At 45.9% G+C, this 26,752-nt stretch overlaps 1 protein-coding gene across 47 annotated transcripts in view; it reads left to right on the plus strand.

The window, feature by feature from the left end:
• Positions 1–26,752, plus strand: part of ST6GAL1 (ST6 beta-galactoside alpha-2,6-sialyltransferase 1) — a 164,760-nt gene that overhangs the window by 51,543 nt on the left and 86,465 nt on the right. For 40 of the 47 annotated variants that reach the window (XM_084990669.1, XM_084990646.1, XM_084990655.1 and 37 more), the window contains one exon: positions 3,188–3,301. The gene's annotated coding sequence lies outside the window, so the exon portion shown is untranslated. Of the gene's footprint in view, positions 1–3,187; positions 3,335–26,752 lie in introns of those variants that run through there. The other 7 variants (XM_084990674.1, XM_084990673.1, XM_084990654.1 and 4 more) reach the window with 3 other exon arrangements.

Raw genomic sequence — 26,752 nt, forward strand, 5'->3', positions numbered from 1 at the left:
AGCAACTCTATTTTTAGTTTTTAAAAGGAACCTCCATACTGTTTTCTATAGTGGCTACACCAGTTTACATTCCCATCCACAGTGCAGAGGGTAATAGGAGGTTTCAGTGAGTAGCAGGGTTCCGTTTTCTCCAGCTCCTCTCCAGCATTTATTATTTGTAGACTTTTGTTGATGGCCATTTTGACTGCTGTGAGGTGATACCTCATTGTAGTTTTGATTTGCCTTTCTCTAATAATTAGCAAAGTTGAGTATCTTTCCACGTGCCTATTGGCCATCTGTGTATCTTCTTGGGAGAAATGTCTATTTAGGTCTTTTGCCCATTTCTTGATTGGGTTGTTTGTTTTTTGTTTTTGAGTTGTACAAGCTGTTTGGAAAGTAAGTCAGTCGCATTGTTTGCAAATATTTTCTCTCATTTCGTAGATTGTCTTTTTGTTTTGTTTATGGTTTCCTTTGCTGTGAAAAATCTTATAAGTTTGATTAGGTCCCATTTGTTTATTTTTGCTTTTCTTTCTATTGCCCTGGCACACTGAACTAAGAAAGCATTGCTACAATTTATGTCAGAGAATGTTTTGCCTGTTTTCTCTTCTAGGAGTTTTATGGTCTCAATGTCTTATATTTAAGTCTTGAAGCCATTTTGAATTTGTTTTTACATATGTTGTGAAGGTGTGGGCTAACTTCATTGATTACTTGCAGCTGTCCAGGTTTCCCAGCACCACTTGCTGAAGAGAGTTTTTCTCCATTGCATAGTGAGTTGCTTTTAAGCCAAAGTTCCACCTTTTGTCCCTCAAGTGAGGCCCAAATGTGTGAGTGGATGGGGTCATGGCAGGGTAGGCAGGTTGACTGACTTGCCTACTTGAGTAATATGGGAGGTTTGCAAGCCATCTTCCAAAGGATTAAAAAAGCGCTAATGGGCCCCTGCATTTCCTCATTAGTTTGCAGATTTCTGTGGCCGGAGTGCATAGTGCATGGTGTGCAGTTGCAGAGAAGTTGGTCAGTTGGGAATGGGCCTGAGACTTGGGTCCCCAGGGTCTTTGCCTGGGTCACAGGGCCACAGAAAGCCACTCAGTCTATTTAGGCAGATTACTTGGTGAATTATCCATTTCTCACTGAAGGTTTGGCCTGGAGCAAAAGACAGGTTACCAGAGACTGGCTAGTGAGAGACGGAGAGTGGAGGGCTTCCCCCTATTAAGGAGGCAGGTGGGTTAGCAGCCTCACCCTGTGGGCACATTGGTCCTGCTCCCTGGGGAAGGCTCCCAGGTAAGCCACCAGCTCAGCTGTGTTTGTAGGTAGAGACCTCTTCCTGGCCTTGCCCACTGTCCCCACTGTGACTCTGGCTCCCACCCAGTGTTGGCATTAATTATAGACAGCAGCAAAATGCCCAGATGCCCAAGTGACTTTTTATTTTTCCACCTCACCTGATGCCTTTGTTGTTTACTCTTTTCTGCCCTGAACCTTGGTGAGACCTTGCCACTTACACCTCCTCAAACGGCTTGCTTCAGCTTCAGTTTCATCTGATGTCAGTTCCCCTCAGTGTCTGTGTTCTCATAGGATGGCTCTTGTTTCTCAGCATCTCAGGGTATCTTTTTCCTGGACATTATCCTTCTGTGTTATAACTTTTTCTCTGTTTCTCAGTGTATTTCTCACTTTTTTCCCTCTTTATCAATTCTTACTCATGCACCTCCTCCCCAAGCTTGATCAGGGAAGCTTATTTTCTCACCATAGATCTTGTCTTAGCTTTGGGCTAGGCTGAGTTTAAGTGTGAAACATGAAAACCCAGACTCCCAGACTCATTTCCGCTAGAAATGTTATATATGGTGAGCAGGGGTGTGGGTGAGAGAGGGACTGGGGGAGGAGAAGAGTGTTAGGTGGATGGGCACAGTTTTCCACTGCTGGGAATTTATCCAGAACGCCTTGGAGGTACCTTGCCAAGACACTTCAAAAGCCTGAGAAATTTGGAAACTCTTTGACCCTACAATTTGACTTCTAAGAGTGTGTCTTAAGGAAATAACCATGGTTTTCCCTCCAAAGATTTAGACTTAAGTACTCTTTGTAATTTGCAAAAAAAGTTCAGGATGACTTATTTGGCTAGCCTTTGGGGACAGGGGCATATATTTAGCCATGAAAATGATGCTGCAGAAGACTACTAAAGCATGTCTAGTTTTATGGGATCTTTGTAAAAAATCTGGATAACAAGATAAAACCAGGAAGGCTGTGTTATCTATAGCCATCTTGGGTGGAGAAGAGTGGGTGGTTTTTTTCCCCTTCTTTTGAAAGTTATATTTTCTGAAGTTTCTAGAGTAACATGCATTTCTTTGGCACCAGGAAAAACCATTACTTTAAAAAACAAACACTATCCACCCAGAAGACAATAATAATAATGTATAGGTTGAAAATTTAGGTTTAGTTAAAAATGCTCCCCAAATAAATTAGAAATTGAATTCACATTTGTAACATTATAAAAAAAATACTGGGGAGTTCCCGTCGTGGCGCAGTGGTTAACGAATCCAACTAGGAACCATGAGGTTGCGGGTTCGATCCCTGCCCTTGCTCAGTGGGTTAACGATCCGGCGTTGCCGTGAGCTGTGGTGTAGGTTGCAGACGCGGCTCGGATCCCGCGTTGCTGTGGCTCCAGCGTAGGCTGGCAGCTACAGCTCCGATTCGACCCCTAGCCTGGGAACCTCCATATGCCACAGGAGCGGCCCAAAGAAATAGCAAAAAAGACAAACAAAACAAAACAAAACAAAAAAAAAAACCAGAAAAACAAAAAATACTATAGGTCAAAGGGAGACTGAGAGCAAGTTGGATGTAGTTGTTGATTGAAATCAGTTGTCCACAAGCCTTAGCTAAATACAAGATTTAGGGCCAGAACTGCTGCTTTTCTTATTCTTGCTTTTCTTACCAATAATAGCAAGTAGCACAAGGATTAAGTGATTGCAGTACAGTTTGCTTTGCTTAATCTGCAGCTCACTCTGAAATTGCTCAGCCTCGGAAGGGGTAGGTCTGGGTGAACAGATGGCCAGGTTGAGCTCTGGCAAGGAGCTGGAGCTCTGGAAGGGGTCCTGAAGTGGCAGGAGTGACTGGGGCCAGGAGTGGGAGGAGCAAGGGTGTTTACCCCCCTGTGTGTATTAACATATGTGCCTGCATTGCTCAGCTGCCAACTTTGCTTTGTTTTTTTCCCCCCCTGCAGGCAGAGTAGAGTGAATTGTGCAGAGACCTGCAGAGAGCAGCCCAGAGAGCAGCAGTGGCGTCTTGGACCACAGCTGAAATGAATTGGCCTACTTGAGCCCGCCCAAGCCCTGGGGTAAGTCCTCTGTCCCAGCGCTGAGGTGCTGAGGTAAGAAACCTTGAATCCCAGCTTGGGGCCAGAGAGCACAGAATGCCTCTGGTTGTCTGGTTGTCGGGTTTTCAGGGGTGGAAATCTCCTCTCCATGCTCAGAAAAGAAGGGGCAGTTGTTTCTGGTTCAAACCATCTGCTTCCGCCTCAGCCCAATCAGAGGCAAGGTCACTTGGTGGCCAAAGAGGCTTTGATTTTTCAGAGCAGGTCTTTTGGAATACTAACAGGAAGTTGTATTTTCTCAATTGCTGGTGAAATTTGAACTCCAAAGAGGATGAATTTATCCTCCAGTTAAGACTGCTCAAGATTCAGATGAATGCTTTACATGTTGGTGCACCTGCTCTGTTCTGCAAGGAAAGTCGAGCTTTTAGGAAACACCCATACATATTCTCTCTCTTCTCACCAAGGAAGACAGTGACAGAAATTATGTAGTGAGGTTATTGCAAAACATTCCACTAAGCTCACTAAAAACTGACTTTAATTACCTTGATATGTTCTGATTATAAAAGTAAAATGTGCTCATAGGACATTTGCAAAAATACTGATGAGGAGGAAAAGAAAACACACCTGAAATCCTACCCCTGTTAACAGTCTTTTAGGTAGTTTTCATCAAAGTTAGTCTTTAAGCCTCCACAGCCTGTCGACTCTTCCTGCATGGAGGTAGAGAGGGGAGGCGGAAAAACACTCAGGTAGGGGCCAAGAGAACTTGCCTGTAGTCTAGGCTTTCCAGAGCTGATTTTTAAATGTGCAGGAATTTTGCAAACTGGTTGTTGAAAATTGTTGGCAGCAATTGTTGAAATTGGCCATGATGGGAAAAATTGACGCCATAGAAATTAGCGGATGCTTACAAACCAGGGCTTTTTTGTTTTGGAGATTCAGACTACCAGCACCCCACTGGTTTCAGAGCTTGCTCTACCTGCAGCAGAAGGGCTGGGAGGCGTGAGATAAGTCAGTTCACTTGTGCATCCCTCCGCTTCTTCTCCTATGAACTGTAGGTGCTCAATAGCATTAGCTGAATAAATGAATAAGACTGAGATATCTGTTTTTGTTATCCCATAAGGTGGGGGTCCCATTAGCATGAAATGTTTTGCATATTGGGATTTCTCTGTCTGTGGGGGGAGGGGGTTTTATTGATTGGTAAGCCTCTGGTTGATGGACAGAGAGAAGTTGGCTGGCGTTTCCCCCTTTTTGGCTCTTACTTCCTGGGGAATCTGTGAATTACTGACACCCTTTCATAAGGGCAGATGAAAACACTCCATTTACTGACCGGCATCTGGGGCAAATTTCCTTCCTGGAAAAATCAAGAAGTCAGAGGAGTGTGAAAAGGAAGCCCCAGCGCTGCTGGATGTGAGAGCCAGCTTTCCACTCCCAAGCTCTGATGGGGTGGTTAGAGGAGTAGGGGCACTTCCTGCCAAATGTGAATTTTAAACAAAATCCTCTTTCTTCAGGGCCCTGCTGTCAGCAGATTAGAGCTAATTAAATTAGCATAATGGAGCCCCAGCCTCTGCCCTCTGCTTTCTGAACCTTCTGGCTCCTTCTCCCCACCTCCTTTATGTGTCCTGAAGGAAGGGAGGGGGAGAAGGCAGGCCACTGGTTACATAGCCGTTTGCTGGGTAGAATTGTAGTTTGGAAAACTGTAACAGTGGAAAGGACCATAGAGGCTGTCTGGTCCCACACTCTTACTTTAAGAAGCCAGGTCAGGAGTTCCCGTTGTGGCTTAGTGGTAACGGATCCCACTAGCATCCATGAGGGCTCAGGTATGATCCCTGGCCTTGCTCAGCGGGTTAAGGGTCTGAAGGTGTTGCCGTGAGCTGTGACGTAGGTCGCAGATGCGGTTGCTGTGGCTGTGGCTGTGGCATAGAGCAATGTCCCCTAGAGGGAATTTCCACATGCTGTGGGTGCAGCTCTGAGAAAAAAAAAAAGAAGCCAGGTCACATGGCTGGTGGTTACTGGTGCCTGAGGTGAAGCTCGTGCTCCAGGGGAGGGAAGGACACAGGCTGGTGAGATGGGCACTGCTCCTGAGGCGACCTGCTCACTGAACCCTGGGACTGGCAAGGGGACATGGGGGTGTTCTCCAGCCCAGCTTCCCACCTCACCTCCTTAGCCCCGCCCCTGCATCTGCAGGGACCCCAGCCACAGACTTCAGAACCTGTCCCTCTGGTTCACTTGGGGTTAAGTCTCCTTCCTCATCAGAGGCTTGGCTTTCTAGGTCAGTGAAAGAGCTGGGGGGATCTTGGCTGAGGATGTTAAGGTCCACAGATGAGGAAGGAAAGGAAAAGGCATTGGTTGAGTTCCAGGCATTGTGCTTGAACTCTCTCTCCCTGATCTCACTTAATTCCCCAATGACCCAACAAGGCGGGTCCTTTTTTATTATTATTTTTTTAAGGTGGGTATTACTATCCCCATATGGCAGATGTGGAAATTGAGTCTCAGAGGTAAAAGAGACTTACATGCATAAGCTTCCACAATTCATAAGCTACAGGGATGTAAAACTCAGCCTGTCTGTGCCCTCCGTAGCTTCTCAGTGTTAGTGAGGGCTCTTGACAGCAAGTAAAGGGCGGCCGTACCCAAATCCATTTCCAGCAAGCCTGGTCCTTTCCCTCCAGAAACATCCTTCCATCACTGAGGCTGTGTGAACATCTGCAGCTCAAAGTGCCTGGACCTTTTCAAAAGGCTGCACTGTTCCTTTTAAATCCCAAGGGCTGTTCCTTGTGCAGTAAGAGCATCAGAGCGGGGAGGGGGGGGCTTCCGTAGAGTCCTTTAGTGCCCTCACTGGCTCGACACCCCAGGTGGTGGAGAAGATGCTCGTGACCTCAGTCCTCCCAGACAGTGAGAAGGGGGCCTCTCTTAGCCTCCGCACTCAGCCTTCTTTCCAGGGGAAAGAGTTCGGCTATGTTGAAGTAAGAGATTATTCCTTTGGTGAGAGGGATTTACTTCAGTTTTATAGATGTTTATTGAAAGCCTAGTGTGTACCTGGCCAAATATCCTGGCCTGTTGAGGCAAGAGATTTGGGCCCAGCCTTGGGGCTATGGATGTGACAAGGGACAAGGGGAGGGGCTGCCAACATCAAGACTGTGTGACATACTGCTCAGCTCCAACCTCTTTTGCGAGGATTCTAAAGGGAAATACTATGTCTCACTGTGTGTCCCAGGGGTCCCAGAGCCCTGAAAACTGGGGAATAAAGCAGCAAATGGTGGGTTAGGGTCTTTGCAAGATCCTTGAAAGGGCGTAGGAGTGGTGGGAGGAGCAATGTGGGCAGGCGAAATGTGCCGGGTGTTTGTGGAGCTGGCATTGATGGGGGTACCATTTTGTAGATTATTAAGAATCCTCTTTCTCTGTGGAGCCTGATCAGCTTCAGAAGGTGGAAAAACCAACCTCAGCAGGGCATGCAGAATGTGAATCTAGGCTGAGAGAGTTCCTGGGAGAGCTGATTGGTGGGCCTCTGAGTCTTAAGTCTGAGGGAAAGGAGACGCAGAAAGGGGAAGAGCCTTGTCTGTGACAGAAGTGGAACAGGCGTCTGTTCTTCTGAATGTCTGGTGGGGGCTTTCACACCAAAACCCTCTGGCTGCAGAGGGAAGAGTGTTCTGGGGAGGGGGTGCAGCCCACTCTCTACTTTAGCCTGTCTGGCCTAGTACCTGTGATGGGCTGGGTCTGGCTGTTGAAGGAACGTGTGGCAGTTTCAGCCGGAAGGGGTGGGTGTTGTTTCAGTGCTGCCAGAGATCTCTTGGTATCCCAGTGATGGCAGCCTTTTACCTTCCTCTTTCAGTCCCGCCTAGATGTCTTACACAGGCCAAGGGCCGTCGCCTATGGCTTCATGCTAGAAAGCTACTGTTGTGGGAAGGCATCACAGTGCAGACAAAAATGCCCCAGCTTTGAAGACATCTGATCTGAGTTTGAGCCTGGCTTGACCAGAGCTGCACCACTACCTAGGCTTTCTGACTCAGTTTCCTCATATGTAAAATGGGCTGAATAATACCTACCTTGAATGAGGATTCATAATTATTTATATACTGTTCTTCCTACCAAGTAGATGCCTATTAAATGGTACCCATCATTTTTTTTTTCATACAACTCTATTGAGGTATAATTGGCAGATGAAAAACTGCATACATTTAAATTGTACAACTTGATGAGCTTTGAGATACATGTACAATGATGAAATGCTCCGCACAAGTCAAATTCATGAACATAACCATTATCCCCCAAAGTTTCTTCCTTCACCAAATCCCTCCCTTCTCTCCCTCTCTGTGTTCTGCCTCCCATCCCTAGGCAATCACTTCATTGCTTTAGATTGGTTTGCCTTTTCTAGAACTTTAGATAAATAGCATAATACAGCATATGCTTTTCTTATATTTAGCGTCGTGATTTTGATATTCATCCACATCTGTGTATCAATAGATCATTCCTTTATGCTGAATAGTGTCCCATTGCATCAAAATACCACGATTATTTATTCATTCATCTGTTGACAGAGTTTTGAAGTTGTTCCCAAAACTCTGTTAGAATAGAGCCACTATGTATATTTTTGCAGCAATGTGGATGGACCTAGACGCTATCATAGTAAGTGAAATAAGTCCGGAAGAGAAAGACAAACACCATATGATATCACTAATATGTGGAATCTAAAAAAATGATAGAAACTTATTTACAAACAGAAATAGACTCACAAACACAGAAAACAAACTTATGATTACCAAAGGGGAAAGGGTATGGGGAGAGATAAATTAGGAGTTTGGGATTAGCAGATATAGGCTACTATATAAAAAATAGATAACAAGCACAGGGAACTATATTCAATATCTTGCAATTATCTCCAATAGAAAAGAATCTGTAAAAGAATATATATGTAATATATGTTATGTATATATATAAAACTGAATCACTTTGCTATACACTTGAAACTAATACAACATTGTAAATCAACTAAACTATACTTCAATAAAAAGTTGTTTGTTTTGGAAAAAAAATAAAACCACTATAAGCATTTGTGAGAAAATGCTTATGGGTGCATATGCATTCTTTTTGGGTGAATACCTAGGAGTAGAATGGTAGGTATATGTTTAACTTCTTAAGAAGCTGCCCAACTTTTTTCTGGAGAGGTTGTACCAGTTTGTATTCCCAGCAGCAGCACATGAGCGTTCCAAGTGCTTCACTTCCTTGTCAACACTTGGTGTGGTCAGTCTTTTTAATTTTAGCTATTCTAATGGGTGACATCTCATGGATTTATTTGCATTTCCCTAAAGATGAATGATGTTGACCATCTTTTCATGTGCTTACTTGGCATCTGCAAAACTCCAATGAAATGTCTGTTCAGATCTTTGGTCCATTAAAAAAAAATTGGAAAATTGGACTGTCCTTTTTTTTTTTTTTTTTTTTTTTTGGCCACACCTGCAGCATGTGGAAGTTCCCTGGGCAGGAACTGAACCCACACCATGGCAGCAACTCTAGCTGCTACAGTGACAACAGTGGATCCTTAACCCAGTGTGCTACAAGGGAACTCCTGGATCGTCTTATGATTGGATTGCAAAGATTCTTTATCTATTTTACAGACAAGTTTTTATTGGAGATTTTGCAAATATATTTTCCAATTCTGAGGCTTGCATATGGTGGTGGGAGACAGTAACACATCAACTGATAATTATAGTTCAGCTTAGTAAGTGCTATGCACTGGAAGTACAAAGGAAGACAGTAATCTTAGGATGGGAAGTCCAGAAAGCTTCCTGGAGGGGAAGGTATGTGAATTGGATCTTAAAGGCAATTGTTAAGTTAGGTGGGGGAAGGGCAGTTTAGGTAGAAATGTGCTAGTGCAAAGGCACAAAGAGAGAATGTCATGGCACATGCCAAATTCCAAGTCATTTGGTTGACGCCCTGGGAGAAGGATATGGGCTGGAATCCCAGATATGCCCTCTTACTGGCTGTGAACCTCTTTTATTTATTTATCTTTAACTTTTTATTTTGCAAGAATTATAAATTCAAGGAGAGTTACAAAGATAGTATAGAGAGGTCTGGTGTATCCATCACTGAGTTCCTCCCACTGGTTTCATTATCGAAACCAGGAATCTGAGGTTGGTACAACATGTATAGAATTCTATGTCATTTTCTCACGTTTTAATTAGGGGAGTCACCATGCTATCAGGTATAGACCTATTCCATCACCACAGAGTCTCCATCACACCACCCATTCATCGTCACACCTACCTCGCCCTTTCTCCCTTTTCTCATCCCTATAATTTTGTCATTTTGAGAATGCTCTGTAAATTTGAGAATGCTCTGTAAATAGAGTCATACGACATGCAACCTTTCGGCTTGTTTTCACTCCCTGTAATGCAGTTCGGGTCCATCTAGGTTGTTGACTCTACTAATAGTTTGCCCTTTTTTACTGCTGAGAGGTATTCCATGGTACGGATATACCACACTTTGACTCTTGATCTATTGAAGGACATTTTGGTTGTTTCTAGTTTTTGACTATTACAAATAAAGCTGCTACAAACAATTTTTTTTTGGGGGGGAGTCTTTTTAGGGCGGCACCCATGACATGCAGAAGTTCCCAGGCTAGGGGTCTAATCAGAGCTGCAGCTGCCGGTCTGCACCACAGTTCACAGCAATGCAGGATCCTTAACCCACTGAGTGGGGCTGGGGATTGGACCCTTGTCCTCATGGATACTAGTCAGGTTTGTTACTGCTGAGCCATGATGGCAACTCTGTGTGCAGGTTTTTGTGTGAACATAAAATTTTGTTTTTTCAGGACAAGTGCAATGGCTAAGTTGTATGGTAAGTGTATCTTTCATTTTTAAGGAGCTGCCAAATGATTTTCTAGAGTGACTGTACCGTTTTCCATTCCTACCAGCACTGTAGGAGAGGGCCACTTTTTCCACCTCCTCGCCGGTGTTTCGGGGTGTCCTATTTTAAGTTTGGCTGTGTGGTAGTGGTATCTCATTGTGGTCTTCAGCTGTATTTCTCTAAGGATGAGTTGTGTGACTCAGCCTTTCTGCTCTCTGGTCAGCTGTGTGAATCTAGACCCTAGCCTGGACTTTTTAAGAGGGAGAAGCAAAAGGACCTAGTGCTGACAGCCCCCTCCCACCATTTCTGGGGCTGCCCAAAAGTCAGACTCCCCTTGTTTTTGGATCCAGTTAGCAGGTTACAGGATCTTTTTTCACTGTCCTGGGTGGCTCTAGGAAAGTGATATTTTATAGAACTGAGTATTTTTCCAGGGAGGGTGTTCCCCTCTCCAATAGGTGAGCGAATAATCTCTTAGTGTTGATTTTTTACTGGGCTGTAGGGTAAGTTCTCCTCTACCCTATCCTTCTTTGGTCTCTATGTGCCAGTACCTGTGCTCACTGGCAGCTGAGATGAGGAAGTCTCTGGAGCTCATCCAGGATGATTCTTTTTTTTTGCTTTTTAGGGCTGCATTCACAGCATATGGAGGTTCCTAGGCTAGGGGTCAGATCAGAGCTATGGCTGCTGGCCTACACCACAGCCACAGCAACATTATATCCGAGCCACATCTTCTACCTACACCACAACTCATGGCAATGCCGGATCCTTAACCCACTGAGTGAGGCCAGGTATCAAACCTGCAACCTCATGGTTCCTAGTCGGATTCGTTTCTGCTGTGCCATGACAGAAACTCCCAGGATGATTCTTCTTGGTGTTTAGAAGTCTGAGGTACCAAGGGAAGCTGCCATGGCTTCAGGCCCTGCCTATGCTCAGGATTCTCTCTCTCTCTTTTTTTTTTTTTTTTTTTTTTTTCACTTATAGATGTAGAGGCAGCTTTAATGTGCTGAAAAAATAATAATGGCAGCTAAGAACTATATATGACTTAATTAGGTACCAGGTACAATGTGCTTTATGTATATTTACTCATTTAATCCCCACAACAACCCTAAGAGTTAAGTACTATTAATCTCTCCATTTTATAAAAGCAGAGACTGAGGCACAGAGGCCTCACAGCTAGCAAGTGGCTGAATAAGCTGGTATTTGAATTCAGACAGTCTGACACCCAGGAGCCTCTTCTTACTCACTATGCTATACTGAGCTAGGTGGGTAAAACCTGGTGTAGTTCATATCCTGCTGTGTGAACTTGAAGGGCCTTGGGCTCTCCCCTGAGGAGCCTGTGGGAGGAGGAGGAGGAGAGCTCGCCATGGGCATTTTCCGGGGCATTGGCACTTTGTGATGTGTGGCTGGGAGACGGTATAGGTAGGAAGTGCTTTCTCAGGGGGAATGGGGAATTCTTGTGCTAGGCATGAGCTGTCCAGGTGGGAGTGGGGCTCAGACTCTGAAGGCACAGTCCTGTTCCCTGAGCCTGCTGAGTACTCAGGATGGGTCCACACACACTGTGGAAGGAGGCTGGAGGAGGATGCCTCGGAGGCCCTGACCTTGGGGGACATCACGTGGCTGCATGGGCTCCTAGACTCTCAAGCACCTGCCTGTGCAGTAGTCACCTTGACCGTGCACTCTAGGGACCCTCCCTCCCACCCCACCCACCAGGGATACCTGGGGTAGACCGAGGGCTTTCTAGCCTGATAGATCTGCATTCCAGGTGCAGAGCCTCAGTTTTCTCACCTGTACACAGGGCACTAACAATTCCTAGGGTGTAGACTGGGAGGGCTCAGTAGGGGTGGTATGGTGAGCTGTCCTAGAGAATGCTGGTTCCCTCTCCCCCTCCAGGGGCCCTTAACAATCGTGAACACCCGGCTGCATGGCAGTGTGGCACTGAAAGAAAACAGACTGTGTGTGTACCTTGTCCCACTTCAGTCAAAGAAGAGTGTCCATCCACTCATTCAGCATCCAATCAACTTGAAGAACGAGACCTACAGTGTGCTCGCTTCTACACCAGGCACCGTGAGCACCAGAGCTACAGTCCTTGATCTCGTGCAGCATGGGGTCTACAGAGAGAGACAGATATGAATTATATGACACAACTGAGTGTAAACCCATGGATTGGGGGATTGCTATGAAGGAAGTTCTCTGGTCTTGTATGAGTGAACCACATTTTGAGGTCGGAGGATGCTTCCTCAGGGATGTTATTCTGGCTTGGAGTCTGACTCCTTAGCCTTTGATCTACTGCCAGAGGCCCATGTGGAGTGTTCTGCAGAATCAGTTCACTTTCTGCTGCATCCTGACTATAGACTGACCTGACCTCTGGCTGCCCTGGTGCTCTCTCCACCCAACAGACCTGGCTGTTCCGTGAGGTTTCCCAAACTCGACCACTCACAGCTGCTCCTGACCCTGTGGGGACCAAGACTGAACTCAGAGCCACACCTCACGAGGCTGGTCATCTTTTTTTGTAGTTTCTTTACTTTTGAATTTGCTCAAGACTCAGTCAACTTATTACTCAGGGCATACAGTGAGCCTCCATGGCTGTGCTATTCATCATATAGATCTTTAAAGAAAAACTTTATCGAGGTATGATCTGTATTCTGTGGAATTAACTTACTTTATGTGTAAATTCAGGGATTTTTAGAAAATTTGCTGAGTCGTGCGCCCATCACCAAAATCCAGGTTTAGAACATTTTCATCATTGCTTGGGTCATCTTCAAATGGAAAAAGCGGAGTTCCCGTAGTGGCTCAGTGGTTAATGAATCCAACTAGGAACCCTGAGGTTTTGGGTTCGATCCCTGGCCTTGCTCAGTGGGTTAAGGGTCCAGCATTGCCGTGAGCTGTGGTGTAGGTCGCAGACGTGGATCCCGTGTTGCTGTGGCTCTGGCGTAGGCTGGCGGCTACAGCTCTGATTCGACCCCTAGCCTGGGAACCTCCATATGCCAAGGGTGCAGGCCTCGAAAAGACAAAAAAAAAAAAAAAAAAAAGGAAAAGGCAAGAAATGATTTTTCATGGAAATAGTTTCATCGTTCTTTTTTTGCGGAATTAATTCTGGGCTCCCCAGCAGGAGACTCTCATTAATTAATTCAATTAGTATTTGCTGAGAGCCTGCTGGAGCCCACAGTTGGGCTAGGTGCAAAAGGGAATAAAGAGATAACAAAGTGGAGAAGGCAGCTTCCCTGTGGCTGACAAGCTTCCTGCTGGAGATGCCCTGGTAAATGTAACCTACCTGCAGGTTACAGGTTACCTGTGGCCGGTGCAGGGCAGGAGATTGTTTTCTACCTTGTGGCTCCTAATTGATGAGGCAAAGGCCTTGTTTTGCAATATTTGCTATTGCGCTGAAATTCCTGTTCAGACAGAAAGAGGAACAGGAATCTGCGAATAGCGCTGTTTTGGCAAGCCTGGGCGGACGATCTAGGAAGAGAGAAGATTGTGTGTGTTGTTTACAGTGTGAAGATTGGACAGGTGGGATTGGGGTGAGGTGGACCAAAGGAGGAAAGGGGTGCAGGCAAAGTCAAGGAGGGGTGACTCATCAGATGGCTTACAGCTTAGGGGCACATCTGCGTATAGTGGGGTGTTGCCCGAAGGTTTGGACACTAGACTGAGGAATTTGGATTTGGTGACGCAAACAGGGAAGATGCTATTTTAAGTTTCTGAGGAGGGGCGTGATTATTCAGAGCTGGGCTTGGGGGATTAATCTCTCATGAGCTGAGACAGGAAGTGGGCACATGTTAGGAGGCTATCGTGAGCATCCTAATTCTCAGTGATGTGGATCTGATGTGGGCAGGGTCAGTGGGGCAAGGAAAGAAGAATTAGATGGGTAGGGGAGAAATCTCTCTCTCCCAGCCTCTTCTCTGGGGGTCCATACCTGCCTCGCCCTTCTGCCCCTTACATTCCAACTACCCCTCAGATTCCTCCTGTCCCAAAGCCAGACTCAACAGCTCCTCCACATCATGCTTTCCCCTTGCCTGGCATGCTTTTCTCTCCTCTCTACTTCTCTCCCTGAACCACCCCTCTTGACCAGGAGGAAGGAGAGGAGCTAGAAAGAAGTGTAACATTGTTCTCATTGGAAGATAGTGCCCTAGTAGGTGGTGGCAAGAGATTTCCAGGGAGGGAGGTACCCCGTGCTAAAGAGGTGAGTGAGTACAGGTGCAGAAGAAGGGCTGGGAACTCAGGGCTGGTACCTACCTGAGGCAAGGGAGCTGTCTCGGATGCAACATTTAAGGAGGCACATGGGTGCCAAGCCTATACTGGCCCAGCCCGGAAAGCGAGTGTCTTGGATTCGCTTTCTGGAGAGAACTGGTAACGCGGAGGATGCCAGTGACTTTGGAGAAAACATGAGCTTTCAAAAAGTTTAAGGACTGAGTGTGGAACTGTTTCTTCCCTAGAAAGCTTCCTGAAGCTGATGGGAAACCCTGCCCCCTCCCTGCCCCAAGACAGCCCCTCAGGGTCTCCACGGACCCTCTAGGGTTCCTGGAGCACTGTGTGAAGACACTGATTAAATCTGCTCTCCCCACCCCCACCCCACCCCGCCGTTTAGGAGATAATTCTGAGACCCAGAGAAGTTGTGACTTGTCCAAAGCCACACGGGGAGAGGGGAGCTTAGGGGTCTTGCTTCGCTTACCTTTATCACCTTCAGTCACTGTACCTTCTTTTCATTGTTCCTCCTGATCTCCTCCCTCCTTCAACTATGAGAACTGACAACCTTGACACTCAAAGACTTGCTTGTACTGGAAGACTGAGGTCTGATTCCGAGAAGGCCGTTTCTAGAGTGCCTACTGCCTACTGAGCAGACTTTGAGGGGCTTTCTGTTTGTTATTTCATTATGAGAAGTACTTGTCATTGTTCCATCTTCCTGATGGGAAGACTGAGGCTCAGAGAGGACAAAGGGCCAGCTTAGGTTTGCTGCTGGATCCGAAGACCCTGTTCTTCCACCACCACTTCTGTCAATCATACGCCTGAGTGCCTTGAGGCTGGCTGCTGGTTTGGGTGCAGATACAGTACGAAGGAGACAAAAATCCTGCTGAAACCTACTCTGCTTGTCCCCCTGCTTGTGAGGGGTCTGGCCTGCCCTGCCTCAGGTTTTCTGAGTTACCGGTGGTGGCCACTGCATTTGAGGACCCTTGCTGAGATGACATCCATGGCTGAATGCATGCCTCAGCCAGCGTGTCCCACAGGCCTGTTTGTGCCTCTGGGTCTCTGACACATTCCACTGAAACCACTCACAGGCAACATAGGCAGTTTGTTCTGCAAGGAATATGGTTTCCTCTACGTTTCTTAGCTTTTTATCACCAGCTGTTTCCTTTTGGCCACCACCTCTGAGCAGAACTCTGACCCAGCCCCATGATTTAGCCCTGATAAAAGCAAGTTATTTTGGCTTCCTCTGCCCTCAGCCCCGGTGAGAATTTGGACTCAATGTTTTCACTTGTCACTTTAGACTGTTTGCCAGAGTTTGTGGAAAAAGGCGTGCATTATTAATGCCTTTGCCGGGAACGGCAGTCCCCTGCCAGGGTGTCATGTGAGCCCTCTGAAAAGCCCTGGGCTGCAAGGCCCTGGCTCTCTTGGGCCCAGGGCTTCAGGTGGGAAATGTGATCCTATCCTATACAAGCCGCAAACAGCCAACGAGGGCCGAGAGAAACTTGGAAGGAATAGATCAGGGTCTCATCTAGGAATTCACAACTGCCCATTGAGTGTCTGTCTGTCTCATGGGGCTGATTCCATCTCGGTGCTTCAGTGAAACTCGCAGTTTTTTGAAGGTCTTTTAGTCTGATGGTCTCCTCCTCCATAAGACAAAAATGAGCATATGAAAATCAGTTTAGCAATATTTAGAGATCCATCTCTCAGTGGCTGCTAGGCTGGCCACTTGACATAAGTGATGGAGTTTTAATTCTCAGAACAAGACTTTGAGGTGGGGTTTGTTGTCTTCATGTAATGGATGAGAAACAGCCTCTGAGAGGTCAAGTGAATTACACAAGATCATGTGGGTAGTCTAGAGGTGGGACTCGAACCCAGGTCTGTCTGGCCAAAAGCTCATGATCCTTTCAGGACATTGTGAACCACCAGATATAAAATATTGCCCTGCCCTCCTCTGGTTTATCCCTGAAGTTGGTCTCAGCATCTCTTTCATCTTGGTCTCTTCCCAACACTCTGTAAACACTTCTGGAGCTTGGTGTTCCAGTGGGGACTTGATTAGAATTGAGTATCAGTGGGGTCAGGGGTTGGTGGGACAGATGGTGAGGCTGCAGGCCAGCCCAGCATCAGTTGGGTCAGGGGTTGGTGGTGTGGATGTGGGGCTGCAGGCCAGCCCAGGGCTGAGGAGAAATGGTCTCTGGCACCTTCTCCTCTGTCCAGTGAAATGGTTCATCAAAGCTCCTTTTTAGTGCCAAGAGCTCAACTCTGAGTTTAGAGAAAATAATCTAACATCATTTGCTTGTTTAGAAAAACTCCAACAGTCCCAGTTTCTTCCAGGATAAACTGAGATTAGGTAGGTACACTTATGTCTGGGGCAGATAATCCTGCTAAACCCCATTTCCCATCAGTGCAGCTCTCATACCCTCACCCCTCACAGCTTCTCACCATTTCTTGAGTTCAATAGACCTGCTTCCATGACTGAGCCTTTCTATCATCTTTTTCTTTTCTTTTCTGTTGGGCATACCTTTCTCTGCCTGGTAAATTCCTATTCATCCTTCAAAGCCTAGGATGAGCATTACCTTTTCTGACTTCCTGTAGCAGAGTTGGCACCACCCCAGCCCTTAGTTCTTAAGTCATTACATGACCTTTCCACCTACCAATTTATGGGTCTTCCCCTTTCTCTAAAGCCTCAGTAGAAGGAACTGGATCCTATTTATTTGTATATCACCTGTACTTGGGGCTTATTAGTGTGAACAAATGAATGAGGGCGTATTAAACTATTAAGTATGAGTCACAAGTGGCCTCACTTTCAGTGAAATGCAAAGTCACGGGACTTTAGAGAAGGAAGTGATAGGCTAAAGATGTGGGGCTATTGACTGATGGATAGGTGAGCCCCACAGTGTTCTGAGAGCACTACTGCAAATGAGCTCCGAAGCAGAGAGAGAGCGTCCCAGAGGAATAAAGTAACACTGTGAGGCCTAGCAGTGGCACCCCAGCCTGCCTCCCAGGACAGGAGCTCCATAGGTGAGAGCTGGGTCCTGAGCTGGAAAAAGAGTGGGCATTCAGGATGGTCCCTAAAGGAAGGGAAGGTGGGGGTGGGGTGTGTGGGAGAAGAACAGAAGCAGAGGCAGGAGGAAGTCCAAGGTCCCCTCTCCTTCCTCACTGTGGCTCTGGGGGCATCTTGCTGGCCAGAGCTCCTGTGTGATGGCAGCTCCTGAGAAGGCAATATGAGCTGAGTCCGAGTGTGAATTTGGAGCTAGCAGCCACATATGTAGGTCATTCTATGCCACTGGGCCTCCCACCCATGTCTTCCTCCTTCCCCTGCTGCTGGGTGCACTTAGACTTTAGAGATGGGCAGACCTGAATTTAAACCTTTATCTCAGGTACTCTAATCACAAATTGTGTAGCACTGAGCAAAAGTCACAGGGGTGCTATGAAGTCATGAGGATCAATGACGATGACGCTATTGACAGGCCTTGGGCTAAGTGAATAATAGCATTTCATTTTTTTTTTTTTTTCTTTTTAGGACCACATCTGTGGCCCATGGAAATTCCCAGGCTAGGGGTTGAATTGGAGCCTCAGCTGCTGGCCTATACTACAGCTGCAGCAACTCAGGATCTGAGCAGCCTCTGTGACCTATGCCGCAGCTGGCGGCAATGCCGGATCCTTAACCCACTGAGCGAGGCCAGGGATCAAACCCTCATCCTTATGGAGACTAGTTGGGTTCCTAACCTGCTGAGCCACAATGGGAACTCCAATAATAGCATTGCACGTATTCCTCTGAATACCCTGTGTGTATACACTATGTATAGAGCGTATCACAGGGATGGCAGATCCCTATATTCACATTGGAAGCTATCACTGACCTTTATTAATGTGAACAGCCGTGACCTTCCTCAAGTTATCTCTTGGTGAGTGAAATCTCAGGTTACTGGTGACTCTCACTGAGGGTCCATTAGTGCTAAGGGTGGTGGCCCACCACGTTGGGGAAAGCATGTCTGCAGACAGCTGGACTCTGCGGCATGTATGTTGAGGGCCAGGAATTTGACTGTTCATGAGGAGTCAAAACAGGCGGGAAGGTGAAATAAAAGGCCAGGAGCATGGGCTGTGTGTCATTTAGTCAACCTTGAGCTTGAGCTCAAAGGGCACCTGTGTGTGTTAACTTGGATAAGGGGAACATTTGAGCTTTCATCTCTGTCCACTGACACAAAGCTTTTTTTGTGTTAGAACAAAAAAAATCATCCAAAAGTGACCAAGGAATTGGAGGGCTTTCTCTGACTCCAGCTATATTTTCTGTAACTGTGAATAGATCTTATTTTTTTGCTTTTCCATTCACATCGTTCGAGCACTCAGGATGGAGGATTCTCCACTACACCCTCCTTTCTGATTGCCTATCTGCCATCTTTTCTTCCAGCAGCTCCTCTGGGCTCCAGTTTGGGCCGGGAACCCTTACACATTACCATTTCTCTCCTCTGCTATCCCTGACTGCTGACGAAGCCCCCGGCTTCCTTCTATGCGGCAGTCCTGCCCCCATCTTTTCCTTCTTGAAGGCTTCTGGTTATAGACAGTCATCCCAATAACCATGCCAATCTTCATTTCACACTCTAGCCAAGATGGTATCTTTTCTTGGGCTCCTCGTGTACATATGGTCCAGAGCCTATAGCTGGCTCCGTCATTAGGGTAATCTCATTACATGTATTCAGCTGTCTTGTTTTCTGCCTCCAGCACACCATTGGCCTCTCAAAACTCTTGAAGGGCAGGGAATGTAGTTATGTGGAGGTGGTAATGATTGTATTTTAATTTCAGTGTCTAGCAGCTAATAGGTAGCCAATAAACATGTTTTTTTCATTTAACTGGTGTTTACTGGATACGTGCCACGGTTTGGGCACTGGAAACAAAGGCACTGGGGATACGGAAGTAATCGTTTACTTGGTTGAAATGCTTGAAGTTTTAAGGGATGATAGACATGTAAGCATGTTAAAATTATACTTTGATCTTATCTGAGCTCTAATTGAGGATTAAGTAAAATTTATTGGTAGCTCAGATAAGAAATAATAATGGGACAAGAGAGATGTAGACAGATTTGAGAAATGTTTTGAGAGTAGAAATAATAGAGCTTTGTTTCTTATCGATTCAGTACCTTTAAGGGCTTGTTCTAGAAGCAATGAAGTACCAGGATGAACAAATGATCTAGGAGTACCCTAGATGAAGGGTGAGTTGACTCTGGGGTAAGAAAGAAGGACAAAATGAAGATACCAAGCTTAGCAAGATAGTAAGTGATAGAAAAGCTGAGGGAGAGGTTTGCAGTTATTAATGTATTTTGAATGCTGATTTCCATGTGCAGGGTAATTAATATGAATTGCCTCATTTTTTCCTCATCGTAACCCTGAGAGGTAGGTACTATTTTCTCCATTTTACAGGTGAGGAAACCGCATCAGTGCAGTTGAGTAGTTGTTGAGATCACATAGCTGAGAAGTGGTACTGTCAGGTTTAAACCCAGGGACTCTTGCTCCAGAGTAAATATCCATGTAGTTGGGTAGAAAAACTTAGTCAGCTGATCAAGAACCTTCAAAGGGCCCTTGGTGCTGATAAACCCCACACTTACACCTCCAGCCTGGGCCTTCCTCCTGACATCTTTAATTTCCTATCAAGCTGCCTGTTTAAACTCCCTTTGTGGGCTAATCTCAAATTCAGGATACCCAGAGCTGAACTCCTCATCTTCTCTTCCCGAATCTGCATTTCCCTCACCTTCTTCTCTTCTGTTGAAAGCAGTGCCATCCTTCCAGTTGCTTGGATCCCAAACCTTGGCATCATCCTTGGAACTTTTCCCTCACAGCCTCATGCAGTCCATCAGCCTTGACTTATTATTTTGACTGCTCTTTTGTATTGAAGTATAGTTGATCGACAGGGTTTCAGGTGTTCTGCAAACATCAGGCTTGATTTCTGAAGCACATCTGAAATATATCCCCTTCTTACCACCTCTGCTGCAGGTCCCTGGTCCAAGCTGAGGGCATCTCTCACCAGGATCATGCCAGTGAGCTCTTGATGGTCTGCCTTCTTCTGCCCTTGTCCTCTCTCCTATCCACACAGGCAATCCTGACGACATTGAATCAGATTAGGTTGCTCCTCTGCTGAAACTCTTGCAGTGGTTTCTCATTTTACTAGAGTAAAACCCAAAGTCCTTATCTTGACCTTTAAGGCCCCACCCCGTTGCCTCCATTCCACTAGGATCCCTTTTTTCTGTCCCTCCCCTGCTCCTTTCCTTCCAGCCAGTATACAGCAGTGCAGCCCTGCCCGCTTTGCACGGACCTTCCTCTGCCTTAAGTGCCCTTCCTGAAAGATTGTAGGGCCCACTCCTTTGCCACTTTTGATTCTTGGCTCAGTGTCCACTTCTCAATGAGGCTTCTCTGCCCTTTTGAAAACAGAGACCTGCCTCAACCCAGCATTTCTGGTTCTCCTCTTCTCATGCTCTGCTTCGTTTCCTATAGCACTTAACATCCCCTAAGATACTACATAATTTGCTTATTACATTTATGGTTTTCTGTGTCTCATTCTGCTAGAACGAAAAGCTCTGGGGGCAGCAATCTTTATCTGCTTAAGCCCTAAGAATTATGCTGGGCACCTAATTTAGTGGTTAATAAATTTTAAAAATGTGTAAATATAGGGTGTAAAGTTTCCATACAGGTGTCTGGTTGAAAAAAAAATAAAACAGAAAAAAAACCCACATGGCCTAGAGTGTGGAGGAGGTGCCCATGGATGCAGGACTCCTCTTGTATAAGGGAGTACAGAGTGAGGGGAACTGGAGGGGCTGAGACTGGACCACTGGGGATGTGGGCATTTCAAGACTGGCAGGATGCCGGTCACCAGAGGAGGCTGGGTTGGGGAGGGAGGAGGGACGCTGCGAGGATACCTGTTAGAGGAAGGGAGTTTGAAGAAAAAGAACCAGAGAGGCCTCACTGAACTTTGGTGCTGGAGAGGAGTCAGATTTTGCAATTAGAAATGCAATTTCAGTGGAATGATATGGGCTGACTCTAGTTATTTGAAGAACATGTTGAAAGTGGGGAAGTATAAGCATCTCAAGAGGCCCTACTGTGAGGAAGGAGAGATTAAGTTGTTTGAGGAAGTGATTTGCTTGAAGGGTTTTTTTTTTTAGCTGTACAAAAACAACCTTTGGAGTGTGGGTGGGGGAGGAGGACTGGGGAAGTGACACTGGAAGAGGTGGGGAAGGGACAGCATAAGCAAGCTGAGAACCTCCAGACTGGCAAACGGATATAGAGCAAGTGATTTCTGGTCCTTGCCAAAGAGTTGCTACTGAGTCCAAGCCCCTAGCTGAATGCCTGGCACCTAGTGGGTCTGCAGTGGATATTTTTTGGATACAATATAAAACACTCTAGAATTAAGTGACAGGTCACCATACCGACAATAACAACAAAATAACAAGAATGTCTGATGTAAGGAGATTGCTTTCTGAAACACTGACTGTGGGCAAGTGACATTTCTCTCCTTCTCGTGACACACTCCTTAGTGTTTTGAGCAGCTGCATGTGGTTTTATTTTGGTTTCCTCTTTACTGCACCATGGGTATGTTTTGGGGAGATAAATCTGCAGGTGACTCACTTGAGTGACTAGAATGACATGTCACCCAAGTGTCCTGTGTAGACATAGGGGATACGATGGTGACTTAGTCTGTTCAGACTGTTTATAAACAGCAGACATTCAATTCTCAGTTCTGGGGAGTCTGAGATCATGGCCCCAGCACGGTGGTGTTCTAGTGACGCCACATTTCCTAGTTCACAGCTGGCACCTTCTTGCAGTGTCCTCATGTGGCAGAAGGGGTGATGGCACTCTTCTGTGTCTTTTTTATAAGAACACTAACCCCATTCATTAAAGACTCCACCCTTATGGCCTAATCGTGTCCTAAAGGCCCCACCTTCGGTTCTGGTTAGGATTTCAATACATGATTTGGCAGGGGACACAAACATTCAGACTGTAGCAAATGGTAAATCCAGGGAACATGGGGAACAAAAGAGTTGGCAAGGGAAGCAGAAAGACTGTTTGACTCGGTCCAAGCCTGGCATTAAACCAAGCTCCATCTCACACCAAGTTGTACCACCTCTGGGAGATGATGGATTGAAATGATCTAAGTTTGTTTCCTTTGGATTTGATAAATAGAATAGTGTCAGGAAAGGAAGAAATCAAAGGAACTATGATTTACGAAAGGCATCAACGAAAGCCTATCTTTTTCCTTTCTAAAAAAATGATGGGCAAAGAAAGCAGTTTACATTCCCTGATGGTGGCAAATGACACAAAGTTCACAGATGTCCAGGGAGAAGACAGAACAACTGGACTCCTATTTTACTCCTACATTTTCTGAAAAGACATTGGCAGCCTGCATGGGAAGAATGAAAGAAAGCCTCCTTACTATTTATGAACTAGCCTATGTGCCTGGAATAATGCCGGGCGCTTGTCACAGTATCCTCATCCTCATTATGTCAAGGGCAGTGTATCAGTGTTCAGTGTAGCCTACCCAGTGCCACCCAGCCAGCTAAGGAGAGAGAAGACTGAAGCCTGGGGCTAGAGAGAGATGAATCTAAGAAATGTAGCTACTTGAAGTCAGCCAGAGTCCCTAACCTCCAGCACACTGTCTTTATTCTCAGGGAAATCTTGAGAAATGTTTACTCATCAAAGGGATAGTTAGAGTGAATTACTGGGGCCCTAAAAAAATGTGCAAGTATTTTGGTCAAATGCTGTTGGCGGTCTTCAACATCTTGTAGAGAACGGGAGAAACCCAGGGAGAGAGAAACATTTAAATTTTCAAAAGGGGTAATTCCAAACCATCAGCACCAGGCACTGACTATGATGACCTTTGCAAAATGCACACACATTAGAGTACCCAATAAGTGACAGCTGATGCCTGAGGTAATTATTAAATCACTACATCCCTGCCACTTCTCCTCACCCTGGGACAGAAGACACATAGTTCCATGACCTGACACTTTCAATGTGGGGCTTATATTGGAAAGCTCCATAGCTTTTATCTATCCACAGTGTCTTAGTTCGGAAGATAATACCTTTCCCAGTTGGTGGTCCCAGCCTCTTGCCCCTTAATTTAGTGGCTCGTTGTGATGTCTCACAAGGAAACTCAGGTATTAGCCCACAACCTATATTTTATTTTATTTTTTAATTGTTATTCTTTTTTTTAATAGTTATTTCCCCAATACAATTTTTTTTTCTACTGTACAGCATGGTGACCCAGTTTCACATACATGTACACATTCTAAACAACCTATATTTTAAAGACCAGCCCAAGTATCCCCTCAATGGCCAGACATTTTTGTGTGATACCAAAGCATAGAGAAACTACGTTGATTATGATGATAATTAACTTAGACCTTTTCTATCAGACAAAGAATGTATTTGTATCCTCAGTACCTGAGGATTTATATTCTCATCAACAAGATGGGAACTGTAGACTAGACGGTGTTTCGATGGGCTTAAACGCAGTGCTTCTAGAACTATCGTGAAAGAATACTAATTTGTGTCTGTTGGGAGGATAGTGTCTATCTAACCCGGGATGCAGAGCAGTACACAGACAGGGCTTGCTGATCCCATTTATGGATGATTTAAAGCCAGGAGGAGAACAAATGTAGTGTGTGCTGGGGTCTGGGTTCTCTGTAAGCTTCACAGGCTAGAAGGGGGACTGAGTGTAGAGAGAGGCTGCACCAGGATAAATAGAGCTTAAAAGGTGGCCTCCAAATACAACAGCCCACTCAGGTCGCCAAGCCAGGAGGGGTAGCAGGAGTAGGGCTTGTAAGAGAGGCCATTGAGCTTGAGTTCAGTGGACATTCAGCTAACTGAGAGTCACGAGACTGCTAAGAACTAACCAGAAACTCTTCACATTTGCATGGTAGGTATGTAATGGGTGTCTTTTTCCACCCCAGTCAGGCCGCACCTGGACCTGGTACAGAGTTCAGAAACCATGTTATTTAAGGAATGGTTCAAAGAATGAGAATGTTTAGCTTAAAAAGGAGAAGGTTCAGGAATATCATTTTAAAAGGTTGTTTTCTGGAAGAAAGAGCAGACGTATGTTGTCCTCTAGAGAGGGGGGTATAGAAGCAGCAGGTGCAAGCTGAGGGGCCCGGGAGGAGATGAGTCTAGTATAAGTAAAAAGCTGTTCATAAACTAATATTTGGCTGTCTGCAGATAGGCTGCCTTGGAAGAAAGTCTATTGATATTATTACAGGTGTGGAATAGATGCTGGCAGGCTGGCCATTTTTTGTTGCTGTGGAGTGGGGATTTCATTCAGCAGGTGGTAGGCTAACCACCTGACTGTCCTAAGGTCATTTCTAACTGTGATGGGGTTACTGCACTTAAGGCATCAAGTAGAGGGGAACTGGAATAACAGTGTATCTGATAGGAGGGGGCAGTGTGGAAGGCTTGGACTTTGGACAAAGAGCTGATGATTGAAATCTTCCTATATTTGACTTCCTCTGCAATTAATGCACAATTTGAATTGTTAAGTACCCACAAGTAGCATTTACTATTTGAAAAAATAGCGGTATAACTACAGGGTACTGGAGTTTGATTCTCTTCTCCCACAGGATCTCAGGGACCTTTGGGACCTCCTGATGTCCTTCCAGCCCTATTCAGCTGCCCACATCGTACATAGCCTCGCAGGTCCAAACCTGGTCCAGGACCAATCCTGTATCTTCACAGGAAGCCTTTTCTTACCCATCCTTATCTGTACAGAACTAGTCTTGCCTTTGTGCCTGGTAGACATGGGCATTGGAGAATTAGATGGGTAGGGTTTGAAGCCTAACTAGCTGCTGTACTGGCTGAATGACTTTGAACAAAGGGCTTAGCTCTTCATCTGAGGATACGCATCTTTACCTATAAAATGCAGGTGACCTGTATCTACTTTTCAATGTCGTTATAATTGGAGAGACAAAAGGCTTAGCACAGCCTTAACCTCAGCACATAGCTTATGTTCATGTTTAATATTTATGATGATAATTGACAGGCATCAGGTTTAACAGCTGTACTCAACCTACACCAAGGATGGTTACCTGCTGTGAAGAATTCCCTGGCCAGAAACTGTTGGAAGTGAGATGAGGTTTGCCAACATCACTTTCTCCAGTCTCTCTCTCATTATCCATTGCAGTCCTTTCCACAGCCTGGTCTTTTCTGATGTTCTCTAAAATTTTTCAGTAAATAATATAAACCCGATCCTGGCTTTATCTCAGATCTAGCTAACTCAGATACGAGTTCCAGTGAGTTCTCCATCATTGACTGTCACAGTTGCCTGTCTCCCACCTCCTCCACTTCTACTTCCAGGTCACCTGCAAATAGGTGGGCAGGGTTTCCAGTAATGGCATCAGCTTGCCAGGTTCTTACTCTGGGTGCCTGGTAGTAACTAATTCTTTTTTTTTCTTTTGTGTGAAATAGTGTTCCATTGAAGCTATTCATTTATAATACAGGAGAGGCAAGTATGAGGAGCCAGTTCCTTTCTCTGGGACTTTCTCGGACTCAGCTTTCCAGCCATGCCAGGCATTTTTTTTTCTCTGAAGTGGAGTGTGATTCTCGTGCTGGCACCTCATTCATGAGTCATTGGTTCAGGGCATGTAAAAGCCCTTGCTGGGGATCCAGTCTAGACCTTTTGGTGTGGTAGGTGCCCAGGCTTCAGACAGGATTAGAATGCTTCATGCACTCCTGGAGGTCACACCCTTGTAGAGACAGACCTAGAAACAGTGAGAGGGGTTCTGGGATGGGGTCTGCATGGGTGCTATGAGAGTACAGCAGAGGGGCTCCTGTCTCAGAGTGGGGTGGGGTTGGGGAGCCTTTGGCTTCTGTACTAAATTACCTCCTAGTCAACCTGCTGTTAAGAACCAGTCAGGGAGTTCCCATTGTGGCTCAGTGGAAGTGAATCTGACTAATATTCATGAGGATGCAGGTTCAATCCCTGGCCTCTCTCAGTGGGTTAAGGGATCTGGCATTGTCATGAGCCATGATGTAGGTTGCATATGTGGGTCAGATCTAGTGTTGCTGTGATTGTGGCGTAGGCCAGCGGCTACAACTCTGATTCGACCCCTAGTCTGGAAAACTCCATATGCTATGGTGTGACCCTAAAAAGACAAAAAAAAAAAAAAAAAAAAAAAAAAAAAGAACCAGTCAGACCCATTGGTTCCTCCCACATGTTCAGTCAGAGGATGCCCATGGCCTCTCCTTGGAAGGCCCCAATAGAGACCTTTCATGGTCACTCCACTTGACAAGGATCTCCTCCAGCCTCCCCAGGTCTCACGGGTAAAGAGGGTACTTCTGTGACCTGGGCTCCTTGGAAGCCAGGATTAGTCACCTGATGGTCTCATCCTACCCGGGGCAGGGGTATGAGCTGCCCTGGTGCCTTCTATGATGATCCTTATTCATCCTGCTTCCTTTGCTTCTGTAAATCCACCTCGGGGAGTGGGCAGGG

This window comes from Sus scrofa, chromosome 13 (genome assembly GCF_054392235.1).
Source record: "Sus scrofa isolate SSC_HxYL_T2T_F1_AM1 chromosome 13, Sscrofa_HxYL_maternal_Yorkshire_Landrace_v2.0, whole genome shotgun sequence".
Lineage (NCBI taxonomy): Eukaryota > Metazoa > Chordata > Mammalia > Artiodactyla > Suidae > Sus > Sus scrofa.